This window comes from Orbicella faveolata, unplaced genomic scaffold (genome assembly GCF_042242905.1).
Source record: "Orbicella faveolata isolate gen_17 unplaced genomic scaffold, um_ofav_v1 contig_46, whole genome shotgun sequence".
NCBI lineage: Eukaryota > Metazoa > Cnidaria > Anthozoa > Scleractinia > Merulinidae > Orbicella > Orbicella faveolata.
Window position 1 is genome coordinate 30,274,258 of NW_028301576.1, and position 20,347 is coordinate 30,294,604.

At 39.0% G+C, this 20,347-nt stretch overlaps 2 long non-coding RNA genes across 2 annotated transcripts in view; both read right to left on the minus strand.

The window, feature by feature from the left end:
- LOC149099633 (uncharacterized) overlaps positions 1 to 3,429 on the minus strand; it is a 62,372-nt gene extending 58,943 nt beyond the window's left edge. Inside the window, exon 1 of the long non-coding RNA XR_016203838.1 lies at positions 1,008 to 3,429. This is a non-coding gene — a long non-coding RNA (uncharacterized LOC149099633). The remainder of the gene's footprint in view (positions 1 to 1,007) is intronic.
- A 4,544-nt stretch (positions 3,430 to 7,973) lies between these two features.
- LOC149099634 (uncharacterized) lies at positions 7,974 to 16,952 on the minus strand. The gene is made up of 3 exons (XR_016203837.1): positions 16,871 to 16,952; positions 16,532 to 16,621; positions 7,974 to 11,021 (listed from the first exon to the last, which is right to left on the minus strand). It is a non-coding gene; the product is annotated as an uncharacterized LOC149099634 (long non-coding RNA).
- Positions 16,953 to 20,347: the final 3,395 nt, after the last annotated feature.

Sequence of the window (20,347 nt, forward strand, 5' to 3'; positions counted from 1 at the left end):
ATCATGTAATTAGAGACACCACATTTTTATCAGTTTAGTTATGCCATCTACGTTCTCGCTATTATTTTACACTATCACTCCCATCGCTATCGTGCTAAGCTATCGTTTCTACAATTGCTACCCTTGCAGGAGCAAGATCAAAGTAAGTCTGCACATCTTTAGTCGTTATCGCGTTGTTATAGTTTAAGATTTATGTTCCATCAGTATCCTTGATCTATGTTTTGTATCTTAGCTGGTATTAGCTTACATAAGCCTTTTGTATCGTTTCGCTTTTAGTTCGAACCACACAATCACAATCACAACGACTTCACAACACAAGTACATCTCTGTTTTGTTATCCTGATTCCTATATTATTGATTCGTCGCTCCTTCCAATAAACGCTAATGATTGATTTTACTGTGACCTGGTTTCTTTGAATTACAATGTGCGTTCGAGTGGTTCAAGCTCCTGCTAAGCCCTAATCTACATGTGGCTTCGCTCCTGGAAAGTCACAATGGTAAGCACTCCATTTTAGAAAGTACAATTTTGAGATGGAAAAAAAATTTTGAAATCTACTTTCCATAGTGGAAAGTGGTGTAAAAAGTTAGTTTCAAGCCCTGCACAAAAGGCTGAGATGAGGGCTAGGCAAGTCCACTATATTCTCAACAATGCAAAGCAAAAAAGAAGAACTTGGTTTTACTACTACATGAATTACGACATACTGTTGTACCTCAACAGCCTGCTGAAACAGTAAGGAGATAGTGTGAAGAAAACCAGAAAAATAACCAAAAATCCACAATAGAACAAAAACCTTTCACCGCAGAAGGGGGAAAAAGGGCTCCTTCAGAAACCACCAGATCTATAAAAAGCAGAAACCAATAACTGCACTGATAACTGGGTGAAGTTGCCTCAGTGTCATTATACATTGCTAAAATTTCCCCTTGGTCCCAAATCAATCATGTTTAGACAGTAAAGATAATAAAATAATTTATGATCAATATAGTAACTTTTCCTTTTTCTCACTTACAATTGTGGCTGGTACTCTGGATTTATAATGGTTCCATATCCTTGGTCAAGCCCACCAGCATCATTTGAACATTCCAGCTCCCAAAGGTGGGAGAGCAGGTGAGAATGTCACAGTCCACTTATCAGTCTGTTTCCAGGCTTAAGTCCTGCTCAACCCAGGAAGACAGGTGGACTGTGGTGGGAAAGCACCTTATTGACTGGGGGCTCCCCAGTTCAAGCAGAGGGCAACTATACAACAGGCTCAACAGCCCCTCCCACTGTCAGGAGTGACCCCTGGCATCTGGCTCTACACCAATCAAGCCATGACTTTGAATTGGTAACTGCCACTCTCCAGTTTTTTTCCATGCCAGGCAGAGTCATGTCCCAGCACCAGTATCATCAGGTTACGTCTGTGGGGTCTGTGGCTGTGTCTGTCGTTCAAGGATTGGGTTAGAGAGTCACAATAGGAAATGATCGCTACATACGCGCTGAGTCATGGACCGTGTCCAACGACTGCCTACTAACTTTTAATAAATTTAAGAAACTTATTGAGCCACTAAATATTTGCATATTGTAAGATTTCAATCCTAGGTTTTGTTTAATTTGGAATTTAAGTGCATTCAAATTTGACAAGAATACCAGCCTTATTTTGTGTTGGTGCCCTGTGTATGTGTTGGGTTGCCTGTATAAAGGCGAAATTTTTTGAGATTGCTTTTCTGTCGTGGACACAAATTTAGTGCCCCCAAAGATTTTTCAGGGGCTGTGGTCTCACTTCTAAGTTTGTTGGCCTCAATTTTACGCAAGTTCCACCTGCTTTTGGGTATGTGGAGAAAGTTGACAAGAAGGTGTAATTATTTGGCTGTTCTTTTCAGAAGAAACTACTGCTGTTGTAAGTTAATTTGTCTTACATTTCGTTCAAGTAAGTCCCTTTGTTTTTCAAAATGTTTTGTCAAACTTTTCGGGACATGTGTGCTACTCCCAGCAATTTGACAATTCTGCATTGTGTTATCAACCCTCTCGCCTTCAATGAAGAAAAGCTATCCTGTCATTATGAATGAATTTGGCAGTGAATGCATTCAACAGTCCTCAAGCAACATTACTGTAGCTTTAGGTCACATGATAAACAAACCAAGTTGTGTAGCTTGGCGGTGATTGTGCCAGAAAGTGAATTTACCGAGTTGTTTAGTTTGGCGGCCATTATGCCACAAAGCAAATCAACCAAGTTGTCAAGCTTGGTGGCCATTGTGCCACAAAGTAAATTTACTGAGTTGTGTAGCTCGGTGGCATGTAGCTCAGTGTCCATTGTGCCATAAAGTAAATGTACTGAGTTGTGTTTGCGAGTATTGTAGCATTTTATTATGATTTGTTATCACAACACAACGCAAGTAACTTGGGTTTCATTCAAAACTCTTGTAAACCGAGGCAAATTAAGGCTGTCCGGGCAAGGAAAACCAACACAGTCACTCAAACCACTAGCAAATTTCTTGACATGAGTGGCTCGCTGTTAGTGGTCTTATTCCTGATGTTACCAAATTATAGAGTATTTCAGGTAATTTCCACCCAATCAACTAAATTAATTGGTACAAAAAAAACATTGAACTTTAAAGGCACAGACCCAGTTCATCTTAGGACTGCAATAGAACATTACTCCATTAAGTTCAGTTGAGAGACATCAACTAACAAACTTCAATGTGTATTTTGTTGTTGTTGTTGTTGTTGTTGTTCTTGTTCTTGATGTTGTGAATTAGTACAGTATTTCATGTTATTTCCATCCAATAATCAACTTGCTATATGACCTAGTCCAAAATGGAAATCATTGGACTTTGAACAGATAGCCCAATACATTTTCAGAGATTTCAAATGATGCATAATGTTATCATTTAAGAAAGTAAAGTTCTGTTTAATTTTATTAGTCGGCCTCTTTTTATTAAATTTACTTTAAGTTGTTTACCCAACTACCGGTACAATCTAAAAATGAAATCACAGAAAAACGTCCCCATACTTATTTGTAACTAACAATACAGCATATCGTTTTCATGCCATTCTTTAGTGCAACTACTGTAAATCCTCTATAGAGCAACCCCAGCTAATAAGCCCCCCCTTTTTTTGGAACGAGAAATTTATCAAACCCACCTCTCTATTAAACCCTTTTCCCGCTCCTTCACAACCAACAATTAATAGCAGCCAGTATTACCAGTGCGTTTTTGCTTTACCAATGACTCTAGGAACAAATTTCAAAATACTCATGAACTTTTGAGATATATTACTAGTACTTCTTGTGAAAACTAATCTAACTAATCACAAAATCAATAACACATTCAGACCATTTAGTCAAAGTACAAATGTTTATGGACAATTGATCCACATGAAAAATTGTTACAAGAAATGAATGGTAAAATAAACGGCGTTCAACTAAATTAAATAAGCCCCCCACCCACCCACCCCCATGGGCTCAATAGAGGATTTACCGTCATTATTTTGCTGCAATCTTCCACCTCACCACGGCCTACAATTCTATGTTTCAATTTTTTCTGTTAGCAGACCTTAAAATAGCAACATAAATGCCTATATATCCTTTTAACTCTCTCTCACAGACAATGTCCTGTAGAATGCTCTCCTCTAATCTCTGATTACTACTAGTATATAACGAATTAATATAGCAACAATTTTTCCAAAATACCAGAAGTTTCCATGTAAAATAACTATATTTGAACCTCTTGTAAGCGACAACCTCTTGTTTGCAACAGCAACCATTTCTAGAGCAAAAAGTTTAAAATTTTCTTCTGTTATTAACCTCTCATAGCCAACAATGTAGCTGAAGTGAGTACAGTGAGTGAAGGCAGACTGTGATTTCTTCTTAAAGCTCCTCCATCCCTACCTGCCAAGCATTATCACAACAACTTGCTGCCTAAATACTTGCCCATTGCAAGTACACAAAGTCCAGTCTTTGTTGTCAATACTGCCACAACCCTGCTGCTGTGTCTTGTGATGGCACCTGGCCCAGCAGAGGTTGTCACTCCTTGTATGGAATGGGTTCTGCTTTTAATGTGCAAAGAGGAAAAGTTGTTGACTTTGAAATGCAAAGAAAAGTGTGCTAAAAGTGTCGTGGAAAGAGCAACCTTGATGTGAATTCTCAGAAGTACATTAATTGGGTGGAGTCACATGGGCCCAAATGCACAGCTAACTTTGATAAGTCATCAAAAGCCATGGAGGCCCAAGGTGCTGTACATGTATGGGGTAGGTCCATTGAGAAGCACAGTTTGCAGTATGTGGACTTTGTGGGTGATGTCAATTGCTCCTCCTTGGGATGTGGTCAAACCAAAGCCTTGCGGAGATGAGGTGGCAGTGTGAAAAGTGGAATTTAAAAGAGAATGGAAGGACAGCTGAGAAGGAAGAAGAAACACAAGAAAGGAAAGAAGCTGTCAGAATAGAAAGACAATTGGGGCATAACCGCCTCACCGATAACCTGATAGACACTTTGCGAAGTTACTATAAGAAGGCCCTTCAGGAGAATGAAAGTGACCTACAAAACATCCAGAAAGCTGTGAAAGCTAGTTGGTATATTTATGCCTCAATTGAGGATAACCAAATGCATGATTACTGTCCCAAAGGAAACAATTCCTGGTGCAAGTGGCAAAAGGATCAAGCCAATGGAACCAGCTCCTTCAAACCGAAAAATGTTGTGCCAGCAGTAATGCAGGAGATCTTGCCCACATTTGACAGTTTGTGGGCTGAAAACCTACTACAAAGTGTTTTAGAAAGCTTGTCTCAAAACAACAATGACGTACAAAACCATCTTGTCTGTGACATCAGTCCAAAATAAAAATTTGCTGGTCCCAAGATAGTACTGACAGCTTGTCCTCTTGCTGTTTGTCTGTTCAATGGTGGAGAAAAAGCCCGGCAAACAAAGCTCAGAGGACTCAACTTGGAAGCTGGAGTGCACTGTAAGTCTGGTTTAACCACCACTGATAAGCAAAGACTGTATACTACAGGAGAAAGTCACTTGAGGAAACAAAGGTTCATTGTCAAATTTGCCACAGCCAGAGACAGTGTTTTCAAAATCAGCCGTCGGCCGTTGCATCCAACAGCAACTTTCCGATTTGCGAGGGCTACTTTTCCTTTGGTAAATTGTAAAATAAATTAAGATTATGTTAAAAGATCAAAGTGTCACAAAAAATGGTATCAGCAAACAAACTTGTATTTTTCCGTGGAATTTCGTCGAAACATGACTGCAGTTGCGTAAATTTTCATTCGACGTGTGGACCTCGAGGACAGGCTCAAAAACAACTCAATATGGGCAGCAGTTCTCACTGAAACTACTCCATATAAGACCCCACATCACGTCTCCAAGAACAAGACAAAATGGCAGAAAAGCGAAAGCGTGGGCTAACTCTGACTGAGATGTGGTCGCTTTCAAACAGCAAAAAGAAGAAGGATGTTCCAGGTGATTTATGCAGTATTTTAAGGGGAATAGATAATGTTGTCATTTTTTTTCCGTCAAGCGATGGCTAATATCATTTGCATAATTTTCCTGAACGCAATTGTCCTGTAATTACCACATTAACACATGCGATGCATGTCTGTAGTGATTTTGGAAATTCTGTTTCTTTCTTTTTTTTGTTCAAAGGCATGAGGCTATGTTTATTTTCTTCAAAGCTTTATTGGAAATAAATGCATTTTGCTGTGGTTTTGTCATATATATACATTTTTTTCTTTTTTTTTTGGGCCAACATAGTTATTCTTTAATATTAAACAAGGTGATGAAACTGACGTAGAAACAACAGTGTCGGATACAAGATCAAAACAGCCACAGCCAACCACTGGGTCTTCAACACAGTCTCACTCTGCAAGATCCCAAAGCCACTTAGAGAAAACATCTGATCACCCGATAGTGTCGCAAACAGGATCAAAACAACCACAGCTAACCACTGGGTCTTTGACACAGTCTCTATCTGCAAAATCCCAAAGCCACTCACTCTGATCACACTGAACAGATTACAGAGATTGTCAAGCAGTTTCCGGATGTCCCATCTTCAAAGGTCCACCACTACCTACTCTGTACACAAAGAAACTGCACCAAGGAAGAGCATAGCCGAATCAAAGCTGAAAGAAACAGGGAAAAGTTCCATCACAGCTGGCTTGGAAACAAATCAATATCCTTCTGTCAGCAAACTGCAATCTTCCACTCCCGTGGAAATGTTCGCATAACAGAACCTTGGTGTCATGCCATGAAAAATCCGCCCTCAAGAAATCAAAAGATTGCTTGACCGTACTTCATTGTACCAATGCCACGGGCACACAAAAACTGAAACCACTAATGATTTGAAAATTTGCGAAGCCATGTTTTAAGACTGTAAACATGGATGCACTCCCTGTCATTTGTAAGTCTCAAAGAAACGTCTTTGCAAGCTAAGATGGACAAATTTGTTTGATAAAGAGACAAAGTGAAATTAAAAATCTTTCCAGAAAAGCTTTGAGTACATGCAGTTGAAAAGAAGGTGCTAGAAATGGCTAGAATAACTCTAAGATTCTAGCTGAGTGGTTCAAGAAAGATTTCGTCCTGGCTGTTAAACACCACTTACAGGCACAAAACATCCATTCGTCTAAAGCTTTGTTGCTGATGGACAACTTTTCTGCTCGTCCTGAAGAGCTGACAACCTGCCATGGGTCCGTTACTGGTATGTTTCTCCATCCAAACAAAACTTCAGTTTTTTCTTCATTAATATTCATATTTTTGATTACCCAGACTCTAGATACCCTCTATAAATATTAATATTAATATTATTAATATTATTATTATTATTATTTAAACTACTTTTTAGTTCAATTATTGCCATGGAAACAGGCCCACCCCCACCCCCACCCCTGCCAGTCCTTGACGAAAAAAGGGTCATTGCATTCTTCAATGTTTCTTGTATGTTTTTGGCCAATTTTGGTTGTGATTAGACTGGTTTTAAAGGACATCAGCCTGCCCTAAAATTATTAACAACCCACAGCAGGTGCCCTAGCGACTCCCCCCCCCCCCCTTGCCAAGCCAGTGTTCAATGGCAGTGGATGAAAGCATAAAGCTCCAGAGACAGTTGAAACACTATACGTTTTACTCACAACGACTATTGCCTCATATTTCTGATTACCATTTATCACGCCTTACAACAAATTTGCCAAAATTTTGTTGTTTTTGCGTGCATCTACCGTGTGTATGTAAGCTTATTGCCCCCATAGGCTTCCGGCCCAGAGGCTGGAACCCGAGGAGGCGCCCTAAGGTCCCCCACGTAAGTAGAACGCATCGTATAGTTGTATTGGCAGTACGGGAAAATTTCTCGATTTGAAGCAACTGGGTGTCCACGGTGGTCCCAGCATGCATACAAGGTGACAATGAGAAATACTGGCTCAGTATGAATATGGATGAAGAGAGCCTTTTTGCGACTTTAAGAACCTTTGATTCTTTCTGTAACACTTGCGCACAATTTGTGACTTTGAATAGCAAAATTCTTTTGACAGTAGTTACTCAAGATGGATTACAACAGTCGGGTTTAGATAAAAATATGTCCCCCCAGTATGTTACTGATGTGCATACAAACCCAGGCCTACTGAATCGTGTCACCTGTAATACTCATACCACTCAGCAGGGCTCGAAATTAACTTTTTCATTCGGGAGCCAGCTGGCGACTAACGGAAAAATTTTGGTCGCCAGATCGTAAATTTTGGTCGCCAACTTATTTTATATAATTGTAACTTACACAAGAACACGATTTTATACGTTACTTTGCATGCAAGAAAAGTCACAATTGAAGAGCGAAAACAATTAAAAACAACACAACTAACACTTAGTTATAAAGCTACTGTTGTTCTCAGGTGATATGTCTCTGGTCTGAAGGTGATGGTTGTCTCCATAGTCATTTTAAACGAAGCGAAGCATAAAACAGTTTAAGTCCGTGGTTTTCATTGTCAGACAAACACGGGTCCTTGCGTATTTTCCCTTTGCTACTTCTTCGAAATGCCGTTCTTTATTTTCGACTTGCTTTCCTCGCCGCCTTTCGCTGCCGACAAACAACGCCATGCTTGAATCTTCATTCCCCGCACATAAAAACTCGCGTATATTCCTTCAACTGATTGGTATCTGCCGCCATTTTCGTGGCAAATGAAAAGCACATGGTGTTGAAGTGCGCCTGCGATCCCAGTTTCGGAAGAAGCCACTGAAACAATATGGCGCGCCGTGAACGCAGTATCGACGTGTCGAAATACATTCAATTTTTTCAATTATCTTGTAATATTCAGACATTATTTTACTGGGGACGGAAAGGTGAGTTGTATACTAGCTACCATATCCGATTGATTTCCTAATATAAAGATTTAAAAATAAAGTTGTGTCATGGTTTTCTTTAGTTATTGGACAAAACACGAGTCGCCAGCTGGCGACCAGTTCTGAAAATTTAGTCGCCAGTGCTCAATTTTTGGTCGCATTGGCGACCAGTGAGTCGCAATTTCGAGCCCTACTCAGCCTGCTTTGAGCAATGTATCAAACTGTAAATTCCTGTTTATTGAATTCCCTCTTGGGTTGATGAAGGACATAAATGTCTTTGAGTTGATTGAGATCACTGGAGTTCAGTACAAACTAAGAGGTGTTGTGCAATGGAACAATAACCACTTTACTTGTGCCGTTGAAAATCATAGTAAACGGACTTATTTTGATGACCTTTGTTAATAAGAGAGTGCAAATTTTTCTTCATTGCAAAAAGTTTATTAAGAAGGGAGGTTTTTCACAATTTATGAACTGAAAGAGATGGAAACCCAATGTGAACAAGACTAAAATTTTAAACTGCACACTAGAAACATGTGCAAATGACAATGCATGTATGGACATCAAACCTAATGCAATGCCGAAAGTTACCTGTGAGTCAGTTGCAATGGAAATAATGGACAGCTTCCTTACAGCAGAGCTAGAGAATAGTAATGATGCTACAGTCAGAGATACACCATGATTGTCAAGTGCTAAAGTTGTGCACAGTCAGAAAAAAAAAAGAAAAGATGAAAAAGTATAAAAAGAAAGATTCCAAAGAAAGAAGCAATTGTAAACATAGCAAAGAGAAGTAAGACATCTGATGCAATTGTGCAACCTTCTGAGAATTCACCAGTCAATGTTTGCAAGTTTCAAACAAATGAACATAACAATTTTATCTTACAATCACCCATTGCTGATACTGTGCATGATATGTGGTTAAATGTAATTTAAGCTAAGTTAAACGCAAAACAATGCTGGTCAGCAGCCTTCCCCTGTTTTGGACATGCGCAGTGGTGTGGGGTCTGCTGGGGGTCGTGTGGTTTTACAGTGTGGCTTTTGAGGTCAACTCATTCTCACGTGCATTTGTGCCGTTTCGACTGTGCTTGGCGATTTAGCTCCCTGTCCTCCCTCCCTCTCTGGTAAGTATGAGGTAAGTATCATGGTTCCACTGTTTTTGCAGTGTGACGGTGCCTGGTGGTTGCTGCTCACAGGGTTGTCATGGTTGCCCTACAACTCCGCTCTTGTGCACAGGGTTGTCATGGTTACCCTACGAGCTCGGCTCTTGTGCTTGAGGCTCCACTATCTTTCCAGGCACCTTCCCCAAGCTCATCTATTGTTGATGAGTTTAAAAGGATGATGAACCTTTGATGAATGAAATTGATTTTAAGAATCAAACAACATCTAATGAGGAACTTCATCAGCAAACATCACCCAAGGAAAATATGATAAGATTTCATAAAGCATTAAAATTTAAAATTTATCAGTGCTGTGTGTGTCATGAAGCCTGGCCTTTAAAAACAAAACCAAATAATTATGCGAATTACATTTGTTCTCATTGTGTCCGTGACAAAAGTGTTCCCAAAAAATTTTCAGCTGATAACTCTATGATACCTTCTCCAGTTCCCAATGAGTTACAAGGCTTGACACAATTTGAAGAAATGCTCATTGCAAGAGCATTTCCTGTTATGCATGTGTACACAAAACCAAGGGGTGGTCAAAGAGCATATAAAGGTCATGTCCTTATTTTGCCTCAGGATGTACAACAACTTGCAGAAATACTTCCCAGGTGTCCAAAAGATTTGCCTGTGATTATTTTTACTGTTAGTGGTAAAGATAACAATTTTTCTTCGGATTTTGTAGTGAGGCGCAAAAAAGTGGAAGAAGCACTTCATTGGTTAACTGGTAAAATGCAAATGGGGAACCAAATAATCCTCTGTACAAAAATGTGTAGATAGGGAAACCCTTGCTAATTTACCAGAAAATGGCATCCTTTCTGATGTTATGAGAGTAGAACGCGGAGAAAAATCAGGTGAAAATGAAGATGTGGATATTGACACTGGACCAGTTAATTTAGAAGATGACGAAAAAGTTTATAATGCAGAAACTGAAATGAAAAGCTTTGTTCCAACAAACATTGGCTCCAAAAAAGAAAAAGAAATTATTGATGAAGAATTTCTTAATGCCCCACAATCATTCAATTGGGATATTGGTGGTGAGCCATTGGATGAATTTAGTTGTCAATTCTTAGCATCAATGGCTTTTCCAACTTTATTTCCAGATGGAAAAGGTGATTCAACTAACAATGTAGTTTTTTCTAAAACTTCGAACAATACATATCAGTCATTTGCAGCAAAACTTAAGCATCTCATTAAGTTCTCAGAAAAAAATAGATGGAAAATGGGTTTACCTATTTGCATCACATCCTAGATTTGCTTACTGGGCCTACAATATTTTATATCAAAGAAGAATTCTTGGACAGGGAAACTTTTTTCTTAGGGAAAACCCATCAAAAGTTAATCTTACACTTAGTGACTTGAAAGAAATGTTGCACAATCAGTCATATGATTCACTCATGTCAAAACTCTTGCATTACGCTAAAAATGTTTCTGGATGTAATGCTTACTGGAATCATGCAAAAGATGATTTGAAGTCAATCATACTTCAAATTGGAGCTCTGACAGTGTTCTGGACTTTATCCTGTGCTGACTTTCATTAGCCTGAATTTCATAACCTCTTTAGCGACAATGGTGAAATCTTACATTCGGAAAGGAAAAAAATGTCGTTAGTAACCCACATCTGCTTGATTGGTTTTTTACTGAACGCACAGAACAGTTAGTAAAATATTGGCTTAAAAAGACACTGGTGCAAAGTGGTATTGGTTTAAGTATGACTATGCTGTACAATATGGTTCAATTCGTGGCCATGGAGTAGCAAAACGTAAGTCTGATCCCAATTTGTGTGAGCTATCTCAAGTGGCACTCCAGGGTTATCTTGCTTCTCATCACTTACCAAAGACCAATTGTCACCTGAAATTTTGCTCCAGAAACAACAGAAGGTTAAAGAAGGACTTGAAGCAGAAAGAGCTATTTGCAACTATGTAGATTTTCTTATGTCAACTCAAAATTCTTGTAATGATGATTGGGTGAAACCTTCAGTTCACCCTTGTAAAAGGCAGTTTGAGGACATCCAAAAGAATGAGTGGGATAAAGATTATGAAGACCTGTTGAATGCAGTGCAGAGACATGCACAATGTTCCATCGCATATTGTTTGCGTAACAAAGGGCAAGAAATGAAGTTTCCTGTAGGTTTAATTTCCCTAAAGAATGTTGTGAGCAAACACACTTGCAAAATGAAAACTTCAAATCCAAAGACGGTGTAGAACACTGCAAAGTGAAAGTTGTAACAAAACAAAATGATCAATGTCTAAACAATCACCAGCAAATTTAGTGGCAAGGATGGCAAGCTAACTGTGATATTCAAGTGATCATAGACCACCATTCATACATGGACTAGAAAGGTCAGTTTTACAGACTCACAAATTGCAGATTGAAGCATTTTTATGGGAAAAAGCTACCAACCACAGACGAAACAGTCATTACTGCTGCTGAAAATATACTAAATATTACTAAATGCTTTTGTAATCTACGTGATCCTTATAAAATGTACATCCTTAAAACAAAATAATATTTTCCATAAGACAATTTATGCTGTCATAAAATGGCATGCTTATAACACAGTTTTAAATAAGACAATTTACCACATAAATCAACCATCACCACTATCTCACAGTGATTAATTATACATTACACAACTGAAGCATTTTCCACATTAAATCAAAAATCACAAGATTAGATGTTAGTGATAGGACATTTATATTGTTAGTTACACATGAATAATTAAAGATTATAATAATTAAATAATTAAGAGAACACCTTCGTGATGTAGAGAAAGACGACAAAAACACATCTAATCCAGTCGCGAGACGTACAGTACCACTCCAAAGTAAGTTACCACCTCTCGTCTCATTTCTCGCGAGACGAGACTTTCATCTTGAGAGACGTGAGTCTCGTGAAAACCATTGAAGCGTATATTTTGGAATAAATTACAAGCAGTTAGCTTCCGAGAAAACGATTAATTTCTCATGACACAGTGAAGTTTACCCTGCGAGAGCATCTGGTTTTGCGAGCTCCTGTTTTACAAGCCACTTCAAGGGAGCCAACTTTAACTTACAAGCGAAGAACTTAAATGAATGTAATGAAAAACGAACGTCAAAGACGTTCGCTGAAACTCGAGTTCCGCGCTTGTTTTAATTATTTCATTGCAGCCTGTTGACTTTGCGCAAATATGATCAACATAACGTGGAAACTTGCTTTGCAAGACCTAATACTATCATCGCAAATGAAGAAACTGAATGGAAACATTGTTTTTCATTCTTGAATCAAGAAGTTGGTGAAAGTGCTCGAGTAATCGATGAGTTAAGTGTCGATACTTTCCGGATTAGTTTTAGTCCGCAACACAGTGAATTCGCATAAGTGTGCCTGTCCTTTGAACTCGCTTTTGAACAATAAAACCGTTGTTTTCGTCAATAAAATTGAATGTAAACAATCTTAATAATTGAAATATTAACCACCGGAAAGAGAACTTCGGTAAATCTGTACATGTTTCGTCTGAAAGCGAGAAAGGAAGTGAAGTTTTGATTACATAACAAATCGAAAACATGACGTAATGCATGTGTCCTTTGCTAAAATAACAAACGCACATGGCAGAAGTGTCCAAAGAATTGGAACGTGAAATGGAATGCATGTCGATCAGTGATCGAAACATGGTTATGAAAATTTTGAACCACTCGAAGGCCAAGAACGATCCTGAATGGTCCGTGTTTGCTTTTAAACATGACACTGTTAACCTTTCTTTCATGTATACAGCAACTTTCTACTGAAGTGAAGTTAATGACTTCATTAATCACAGCGTCTCATCTCAAGAGACAAGACTTTCGTCTCGTGAGACGAGGGTCTTGTCTCCCGAGAAGGTGGTGACTTACTTTTGAGCGGTACTGTAAATGTTATTTGCCGGCTGGGAGGTCCGTATAGTGAAAAACTGTGACTGAGGTCTTGAAAATGCTGCCCGAGGCCGCAGACTGAGGGCAGCATTTTCAAGTCCAAGGTCACAGTTTTTCACTATACGGACCGACCTTAAGCCGGCAAATAACATGTTTATTTTTTTTCCTGCAGTAAATTGGTTTTACAGATTACAAATGGGTTTGTTTATGCAACTTTGCCATTGAATCGGCTTGCGCACCATTCTAAAAAACTGCGCAACGAATAAGTAATTCAGATAGTAGACAAAGAAAGATGTACTAAAGAACAGATTTTTTTCTAAGTACTTTATGTTAGCTGTATTTATTTCACCACTAAAGTTCTCCAAAATTGTTTTTGTGGTGTGAAATTTCGTGTGAAGTTTGCAGTTTTACTAACAAAACAATTTCTGTCAGTCGTTGCAATTAAAATCACTTGAAATCAGACATTTCTACCGTAGATTGAATAGCCAAAAGTGAGGAAATTCATAAGGAGTATTCCACAGAAATTCTCCTAAAAACGGCAATGATTAGAGAGGTAAACTCGATTTAAATTGACTCAAATTTTACGGCAAGAGAAACACAGGATTACACGCCATTACAGCGCCAAGCTACAAACAACCAAGCAAACTCTCACAACTTCAAAACACTCAATTGAATTTACTTACAGTGACTTTCCTTGCCATTTTAAAGTGAACAGAGATAAACTTGTATTAACTAATTGTCGATGGAAGTGTAAAAACGCAAAAGATTGACAATTACCGCTAACTTTTAGGAGCAAAATTTAGGAGCACTAATCGCTACAGCAGGGAGAAAATCTGGCCCGTGGGTCGTATTGTAAAAAGCTGGACTGGTCACGTGTGCATGATTAGCCAATCAAATTTGAGGATTTAGGATTCTGGCCCACTCAGATGCTTGTGAAAAAAATAAACTTTAATCTTCTCAATCATTCTAAGCAACATATGGCTGTCTGCGGCCTTCCCTACATCAAGGAAGCACAGAAAGCCGCAAAACTCTAGAACAAAAATTTATTTTTCAAATTGGCACTCTTAATCCTCACAGTATCAACAAATGCTTTTCGTTCAACTAATTTATTCTGTTGTTTTTCACATTACCACGCACCAACCAATAGCATAGCTCCATCTTTCTCTATGTAAACCACACACAACCCACAATTCCTCTATTGGCTCTGACGAAGGGAAACGCCAGCTTTCGGATCTCTTCACGGTGGCCAATTCACATTATCAACCCAGTTGATAAAAGCAAATTATCTTGTTATACTCCCCACTGACACAGCACCACAGTTTCTTTGGAAACTTACCCCCTCTATTCAATAATTAAAGATTGTTTTGTTGTTTCACACACGTTCAATTACATTGCATTGTTCGTTGGATTTAGAGCGGTTTTCAATTGAGTGTCGTAAAACCAAAACCAAATCAATTACATACCAATTAGACTACTCAGCCAAAACCGCTCTATTGTGACAAGTATAAAATCCAATTATCCATGCTAAGCACGACCTGTAAGGCGATTTTCACTAAACCATGAAACAAAGTGTCATAGTTAAGAAAATGCAAAAGAAAACAAAGCAAACACACTCATGAACTGTAATACGGAAAACTGTCTTCCAGTTTCACGGGTTAATGAAAAATAACTCTATTCTTTAATGATACAACAGTATAGATTGTACAAAGGCGGGGACACATTTAGTGAGAACTATGACTAGTTGAGTTATTTTTTTGTAAAAAAAATACCTCTTAGTCGGCGCGTCGGGTCTGTTATGGACGGGTCAATGGGTGAGTGAGTGAGTGAGTGAGTGAGTGAGAGATGTATGTATGTCACACCAATCAGATTGGATCTACTATAAACAGCCAATTAAATTTCTTGTTGTAAAGGTAAATGGTATGTGAGAAGATTTGATCCCGATAGAGTTCAGAACGGCCATATTTATTCTTCTATAAAAGAGGAGGAAGTATTCATATATTGGGTTTACTTCGACATTTTCTGTGGGTTAGGCTGAGGATTTTAGTTCAATGAACGAGATGAGCCTTGAGGTTTGAAACAGTTCGCGAGTTAGTAGTATGCAAATGCAACGAGATATTTTTATTTTTAGTTACAAAGGTAACTTGATACTTTTGTTTTTCACAAGGAGTAAATTCAATTAGAGGTCACGAATCGTCGCGTCTAGTTCTTAGGACATGTTTTAGAGGGGACGAGACTTCAGATTTGAAACAGTTCCAACGTTTACAATAGTAAGTGCGGGTAACAATTGTTTTGTTCTTGTTGCATGCAAATATAACGAGGCATTTTTGTTTTTTAGTTACAAAGTGTAATTTGACACTCTTGTTTTTCACAAGGGAGTAAATTCAATTAGAGCGGACGAATCGTCACCACTCTTTCCCACGAGATGTTTGCTATCTTTAGTAACAAATGGTAACTTAACACTTTTGTTTTTTATATGGGAGTAAATTCAATTAGAGCTGACAAGTTATCGCCTATTGTTTCCAGGATATTAAACAAAAAAGAAGGTTTCGTTTCTGGACGGTTTTTACGTCTCTGCAGTAGCAGTTTAATAGTTTTATTTGATGACATTCATTTCAGTCCGATATTTTTAAAGGTAAAAAGTATGAAAACTGTTCAAATGTTCTTTGAAGACTGCGTGGCACCAAGTTAAAGTGCATTTAATTAAATCAGACTTTCAACGTGTCAGAGGTTTCTTTTTCTCTTTCTTTCTATTTTCGGTGAAGTTGTGTAAAAAGGTAAACTTACGACTTATATAAAATGCGAGAAAGTCTCTAAATTAACTTGAGTATTTTTGAGCAAAAATTTCTCTTGGGGGTTGGAAGGGTTATGTGATCGATGAGCGAGGGAGTTATGCATGTGCGCGTGTCACACCAATCACAGTGCGGGTTGTATCAAAGAGCGAATCAAATTGCCTGTTAGAAAATAAGATGGTATCTACATTAATCTGGAGACGTGTCAAATTACTGTAGTTTGTTCAGTCAAACATTTTATGGCTTACTATTTAGCTATCTTACCATGACCGATGTAACATCGCAACCAAAAAAACTTGTCAAATTAACCAAATCATTACTGTACCATGAATACTTCTATCTCCAAAACTTCACAGGAAAAAAATAACTCTTGCACGCCTTGCGTGCCTATGTTTTATCTATTAGCTTTCGGTTACCTTGCAGCGAAGTCTTCTGCCGTCCCCACCCGTCAGTTCTCCAAGGTGCAAACTGTCAGTTCGAATCTCGGTAGTTCCACCGTTTGTAACCTGCTTATAAGAAAAACCTAGCTTCAGCATAATCTTAAATCACTGAGAATGCTACAAAGCAGCTAAGAAACGCACGGGAATACTTTGGGCGGTCAAAATCCGAACATGCCTGACGAAATATCACACCTCTTTTCCATCTTTGCACTGCCTCGACTTTTGAGGGCATAGCAACCATATAAACGCGTGAAATATCTCCTAGCACTGTCTAAGACGAGGATACATTAGAAGCACAGTAATTAATGAACTTACCTAGGGGACGTTTCTCTAATTTAAACGCCTTGCCTGTCCGACACGTTTACTTACCACAAACAGAGTGTTCAGCCGAAGAGTGCGCTGGGTAACCACGCTAACAGGATACGACTAAAACATGTGACCAAGGTTGCCGTACCCATTCCCAGAGGAAACGTTCAATGGTCGGGGCAGAAGCATACGCTTCTGGTCGGGGTTATACCCTATTTACCTCGCAGAAAATGGATTCTTAACGTCAAGGGAAGATCAAGGTACGTGCTCTTATCTTGTCACGTACATAATGAAAGAAGTCTTCACTGATCAAGTCTGTTCGGTCAGGAGCCATAATTTTTTTTCGCATCTTAGTCCACAAACGAGGAACCATAATAGGGTTCTCAAATCCCACTTTCCCACTCATTTTTCACTGTTAATCCCGCCATCCCGCCCTTTTTGGTCTGGAAATCCCGATCCCGCCTACTTTTCAAAGACGTTTCTGCGTTAATTATTAATTTTTTAAATTAATAATTATATTAACACAGAAACTTTTTAAAAATAGATATCGCATAAAAGATCACAAAAAGATTCAATAGGTAGCAGATAAGCACAAATGATTATAACGTTTCTTTCTGTAAACTGTTTACTGTTTTGTTTTCTTTTGTCTACGCAACAGTGAAAGAAAATGATTTTTCATTACCATATTCAAAGGAAGGCCCGTAAACACACCTGACAGTTTCTTTCAAAGCTTTCAGCGTCTTCACTTTCCTTGAAATCTGGGCTCAGAACTTTTCTTTCAGAATGAAGGCATTCCCGCTCGCACACACTTTTCGTAATATATGGCGACGCAATTTATGATGTCTCATACTTCGTTCGGTAAATCACTATCACCGCCACCCAATGTGTGGCATACTGGCCAAGGCAAGCGCTCTAGAAAAGGTCGAAAGACTAGAAAAACTAGAAAGGACCGATGGGCGGTGGGGGGGGGGGGGGGAGGTCAAGATTACATTCGCAAGCGTCAAAGATGTGGGAAATGGATAGATGACATTGATTTCAGAGGATCGCAATAGGACTCAAAGACTCCATACAGTCTCATGATACTAATAATAATAATAATAATAATAATAATAATAATAATGGCATTTCGGGCAGTATATCCACAGGGTGGCTCTTCGCCTGCCCGATGCTAACTAAATTTACAATTGTAAAAAGATTAAAAGATATCTAAGAATTTATATCTATATGTAAACGAGATAAAATTGTGTTTTAAGATATGCTAAAATAAATAAATGAATAAATAAATAATTAAAATTATGCCAGGTGTTCTAAAGCTCTCTTAAAAATAAGCGATACGGGGTGCGTTTGACCGAACCTGACAGGGTACAGAGCCGTTGCTGCTCGTTACTTGAAACCTGACACAGCTGTACGCACAAAAGATTCATTTCTGCCCAACTTATGGCTTTTCCGCTGGTCAGTTTATGAGGTCACGTAAGAATTGAAATCCCGCATCCCGCTCTGTTCCCCTTGAGAATCGCGCGTCCCAACCCCATAAATAACACGAAATCCCGCTCCCGCTCGTAATTGTAATTCCCGCTTCCCGCCCCTGTTTTCAGCTCAAATCCCGAATATCACGGCAAAAAAAAGCCAAATCCTGCATCCAAATTCCGCAGGGCCTTGCAAGGCCTTGTCCCAAAAATTCAAACTGGTTTGAATTCGTGGGAGTTGTCGCCGCGACTTGTTGCAGAAACTAGTCCCCTCGTGTGTGTGCCGACCTTAATACACAAATTGGGCCAATTAAGTAACCATGATGCCTTGATACCTTACCCATATTAGCTCAATGACTTGATAGCGAAGTGAACACGGCTTGTGATTGCTGATTGCGAATTTGAGGACGATAGATTTTATTGATTCCTGGCAAAAGCGAGCGAGACCTGAAGACAACTTTTCAAACGCACTGGAATGTACTTCGTAGAACTTGTATAACAGAACGGGCATAGGATATAGAAGCCACGAAATCCCACTCCCGCTCGTAATTGTAATTCCCGCTTCCCACCCCTGCTTTCAGCTCAAATCCCGAATATTACGGCGAAAAAAACAAGCCAAATCCCGCGTCCCGCCAAACCTATTGGGGACCCTCAGGGTAACCTCCCGGGCACAAAACATTTATATTATCAGTCGGTCAAATTCCCATCCCTCGACTAGGCCAAAAATGGTGTCGAATGCTTCACCTTTACTGAGCAATTAAATACCCCAACCCTCAGGACATACGTGAAAAGAGAAAAACGGTGGAAAACAAAAAACATCACCCTCGAAGGACTACTTTCAGCTTTCGCTATGCCAACAATAACCTCTTGCTAACCGAGTGCGAGGGCTGTATTGGGGAATATTGGCCCGAGGTCGTGGCAGTGCGGACCTCGCTGCGCTCAGTCCGTATAAAAAGAACTGAGGGACAATACTCCCCATCACAGATCGAGCAAGCTAGGTTAGTAAGTAGATTGTTCTATGGCACTCGGGCCTTGACTTTTCGAAAGCAAAAAATACACTACTTATGACAGTTTCCATGGATACGGTCCGTACGGCAAAATCCGGACCAAGAAAGAACCAATCAGAACCCTCGGATTTACTCTTAGACTACTTTGCCATGTGGTAATGATTTTTACTATATTATTGAAGCGCAGAAGTGACTACATTTTCGCAAGTGAGATCGACTTTATATTTACCTTCAAACGCTGTATAAACGTTTTTGAAGGTTTTGTTCTTGATCCAGAACGTATACAAGGAATAATGGTTTCTTAACGTCTTCTTCATAGTGATCTCGAGGTAACTTGTTCAATTTTCCCCATCACCTCCCATAAAGTGTCAAATTCTCCAACCCACTATTTTAAACCTCTTATCTCAAATTCCCGCCCATCGACTAGTCAAAGCCCCGGGTGAGATGTCGATGTCGATATTAAACATATTTAACATCAAAGTCTTTAGCTTTTATAGATTCGTTTTTACAACATCGGTGGTCAAGTGAGTCCGACTTAGCTATTAACTCGCTAAGAAACTAAGAATCGATTTTCTTTTATTTAAGTGAGATAGATTTTGTTCCGGTGAAAACGAGCGTGCGCATGCCATTTTTTTGTATGCCCCTTTAATTTTTTTGGTCTGCGGTAGCTCCACTTTACAGGAATCTCATCTGTTTTGCTTTAATTGCACGATGAACGACGGCATGGAAAAGAACTGGCTAAAATTACTTTAGTGCTTTATTTAACTTGTTTTACTATCCACTCACACACGAGCTGAGTGTAAAACTAAAAGAAAGAAATTCAAGGTACTCAAAAGAGCATCAATATTTAGCGCAGCGAAGGCACCCGGGCACAAGCGTAGGACTGAGCGTGTCACCTTCAATTTTCAAAAATTTAAGGTGGCTCTGAGTCCACAATACAGATTTTTTTTAACTTTTAAAAAAGTTGCACCTTATTATCTTGCTTGTCACAATTCCATGATAAAAAAAAAAAC